Genomic DNA, 4,443 nt, shown 5'->3' on the forward strand with positions numbered 1-4,443 from the left:
TTTATGATTGTGATCATTTTGGTTGCTTCATAGAAGGATTTTCTAATCTGCGTTTCCTTATAAACATCTATAAATTGCTAGACCCTTGCACCACCCAAACCAGAATGCTCCACCCTTGCACCACCCAAACCTATACGCTCCACCCTTGCCACTCCATTCTCTTTGACATGTCGTCATCCAATAGTTCTGAGGATAACCATCAAGATCAAGAAGACACGACTCAGCTTCACCCTGATGATCTAGGTCAACTTGAAGATGAAGAACTGCACCGAGATCGTGGTCTTGGTGAGGGATCATCACGAAAGTGTAAGAAACTAAAGATGCATGATCATAATCTGCCTATTCAGTTCCCAACCACTCTCTCCACAAACCACTTTGATAACCTAATCCGACGTCGTGAGGTGCATCACATCCCTCGTGCACATGTCCCCTCAGGCTGGGATATCCAGCGTGACACGGGGTCAAATGCACAGAGGAAAGATGGTTGGGGTACCAGCAACTATGATATTCTGCAGGCACAACAGCATACTAGCATGTTGGTGTAGACTTTGATTAACCAAATGAATCAGTTGACGGAGCTGGTCGTGAAGCATATCCAAGCATGCGACAAGAAGCCACCACCACCTTCAAATGACCAAGCATGAGGGGGTCTACATTTTTATTTATATTTCTTAGCATGTTAGTTGTTGCATTGCTCCTTATGAGCATTTATCAATGTAATCGGTTGGATTCAAATAATAAAGGGTTTTTAATTTGCTTGTTTTCTCTTACTTATGCTTGATGACAATGTGATTTTTAGTTATCTTTTATTTATCCCAGCAAACATGCTAATTCCAAGTTGCATGTTTGCTCTCAGCCCCATGACATCTTTTAATAATGGCAGCAGCGATACACGTGCTTACTCGCAAACATGATCTACACTAACTATAAAAGACAAAAGGTTCCCTCTCCTATCTTACGTCAAAATAATTTTGGGATGCTCTTGCTACCTCCAATAGTCACCTCATTACCAATGTGTTCTCCTTGGCGTGGGCTTGCTGGCTTCTGCTGCTCCGTATGGGAGAGAGAGCGTGCGTGTGTGAGAAAGGCCCAACGTCCAGAGCAGTTTTACCCAGGCGCAAAATTGTGATGCCGAAGAGCAGCAGCAACCAGAGTACTTATTTTTTCGTGTTTCGCAAGATGAACCAGCCCTCAGGCGTTGAGAGAGAGAGAGAGAGATGGAGCGATTATTTTTTCGTGACCGAGAGATGTTGCTGATGTGCTGCTTCTGCTAATGCATACACAGAGAGGGGCATGTGTCTAATACCGTTGCTGCTAATGCATACGCATAGATAGACAAAATTATGTTGTGTGCTATCTATGGGAGCGCGTACTTCTGCTACTATTATCTTTATTTGTTGTACTATTGTTTCTCATTTGTACACAGAGAGGAGCGCACAACATAATTTTATTATTAGGCTACTCTAATGGAACCACATCTTTTCCTAACATATAAGATAATTCATAATATCTTGTGTACGCAGCTGAAAATAATTTATACTAGGAAATAAATAATGGAAACATGCACGTATGGAAGGATATAGTTGAGAATATCCTGTCAGACTTTAATGTGGGTTGGAAATCAGGTGGAATCAAAACTTTGCTTATTATTTGGGGTTAAAAAATGGAACTTGTCTTATTATTTGGAAGGCACTTAAGTCTCGAAGATGCAGCTGTCAATCAGGCCGTGATCCCTTCATATATCCTTCGATGAGCTCCTGATTCAACACCCACCCGAAATCACTCTCATCAATGGAGGCTGTGCATGAAGCAATGGAGGTTCAGGTCGCACCACAAGAGGCTTTGCCCGCCCCTCAGGAGGTTGCGGCCAACGTGAATGCCCTAGCAGATGCCATTGAATTCATTTTTCAATCTATCACTGATGTCCAAGACGATGAGGCACTAAAGTAAGTTGTATTTCTATGCCTATTACTTGGTTTCAATATGCATCGTTTCTGATTGCGTAGTAATAATTTTATATCCAAGTGTGAAGTCATATAAAGGTAAAACATATTTATTTCCTCATTAGCTATTCATCTAGACTTGTGTAGTAGTGACCATTACGAAAAATTTGATCAATGCTACAATTTGGTTTGTTGCTTTTCCTTAATTGTTTACTTATAATAAGAAGCTCACCTGCCAATGATGAATCCCGCAGTTCGAATGTTCAAGTGTATGAAGAATAATATATCCAAACTGATATGTTGGGTTATAATATGCATGTAATTAATTATATTTGATTAATTACTTTACACTTCATTTTTTTATTGCCCTGTAGCAACCCAAAGGCATTTGCCTATGTAATGAATATGTTGTTTGGTTATCATGGCCCTACATTGTTAAATAACTATTATTGATAAGTGTTAGTTGTCTGCTACTATTTATTACATATGGTACATATGGCCATGTTAATTTGGTACAGAAAAGATCGGTCATGAGCATTGTTCTAGCTACCAGATTATCACACAGGAGTTAGGATGTTTTTAATTAAATAATGATTTTCACTGATCTTTACTATACAAAAGAGTTAGACTATATGTGATGTTTTTTGGTAAAGATTGGTCTGCATTTTTTGGGCAGCACAATTTGGATTAGAAGCGAACGACCGTATCGGATTGAAATTAGCCTACGGATGCTCCAGCAAACAATTTTGCTTTTTGGACAAATTCATCCCGAATGTTTCAATCTTGCAGTCCGTAAGCTTGCGAGTGCTGAAGTAGAGAGCACTGTAGGTACAAGAATGCTTGGAAACAAACATTTTTTCGACTTGCAGTTTCATTCTCAGGCACGGGCTCTCAAACACTCTTGGATGGATCAAGAAACACGCACCACAGTGCTAATCGACAGTGTCGTTGTCCGGCCATTTCCTAAATATAATGTGTTCAACTCTAACATTGTAAGAGACTCTTTCTTGTCATTTATTTTGCTTATTATATTACGAGCTAACATGTGTCTATTTACCATAGTACCTACTACCATTTGTTTCGGTTGATTCTTCATACAGACTACTTGTAGTCAACATGGAAAGTAGGATGGTTCTCCCAATTGATCCATGTGTCGACACCTATGATGGACCATACAACTTTCATAGCACTGAAACGAGGAAGGAAATCACAATATTGAAGCAAGAGTTCAACGATGTGTTGCAGATGAGAATCCCTGGTTGGGATACCAATCTCATGGACTGGTCACCGTACGGCATATCTTCTAACGGCAGGCGGTAATATACTAAATTGATCACATACATTATAAGCACAAAATTGTAGTATTAATATAGTTAATTTTTTTGTTACAGCAAAGACGCCGCTTTCCTTGTACTACAGGAGATGGCCCACCAGAATGGTACTACTCATTCTGGCAGGATGACCACTCACGTAAGTACACAATAACAAGGTTTGTCGTGCAATTTTTTTTCCAGCAAATTATTAAATTATTTTTTTCATCTTTTATAGGATTCAATACAGCTAAGAAAGAACCTGATGGTCCAGATGCTGATGATCAAAAACAACGAAGCAGCTGGAAACATACCGGCTGAAATTAGAGCGGCCTTGAGGGTTTTAAACGACTGAATATGGTCCGATGCATATTCATATGTCGCAAATAAATGGCTACTACAGCTTTGTTAGGGATCGAATTGATAATTATCTATTTGGCAATACGAACAACTATATAATGCATTGGATTATATATACCCGAAAGGTTTAAATACTTTTTTTGGTATGGTTATGTTAAACGTAGGTTTTGCGACGCACCCTTTACTTCCTCGTATCGTATAACTCCATCCAATATATGTCAACTATAACTCGAAATATCTCATCAATCAGTACAGTAAAGTCATGCATTGTTTTTAAGGCGGTGAGGCGAGGCAAGGCGCTGGGGCGCCTCACCGCCTAAGCGGTAAGGCATAAGGCAAGGCGGACATCTTAGATAGTTCTAAGCAGTAGGGTGAAGTAGAATTTGGCAGGCAACTAGGCATACACACTACACATCTTGCACTTGCTGCTGGTTGTAGAGACCAAATAGGATCCATCCTCTTTGTACTTTCTCTAATCCCCAAGATTAATATTCTATCCATCCAGGCATCCACTAACCACTATAAGAGAGGCAGTGAGCAACTTGCCAAGCAGCTAGCACAAAGCAGTGAGCAACCAGCAAAGCACGAAGCAATGAACAACTGAAAACAACAAGCAATGAAAAACTTAACATGGAAGAAAGAAGGCAGAGCATGGTGGGGGAGAAGGGGGAGGGAGAGGTATTGGCTCCTTGTTGTTGCCTGTTGTTGGTTCCTGCTGTACTGAAGAGGAGGAGGATGAGCTACTGGAGAGGAAGCGGATGAGGAGCTGCTGGAGAGGAGGTGAGGAGGATCTGCTGCAGAGGAGGTAGCAGATCTGCTGGAGGAGAGGA

The sequence above is a fragment of the Triticum aestivum genome, chromosome 2D, assembly GCF_018294505.1.
Source record: "Triticum aestivum cultivar Chinese Spring chromosome 2D, IWGSC CS RefSeq v2.1, whole genome shotgun sequence".
Lineage (NCBI taxonomy): Eukaryota > Viridiplantae > Streptophyta > Magnoliopsida > Poales > Poaceae > Triticum > Triticum aestivum.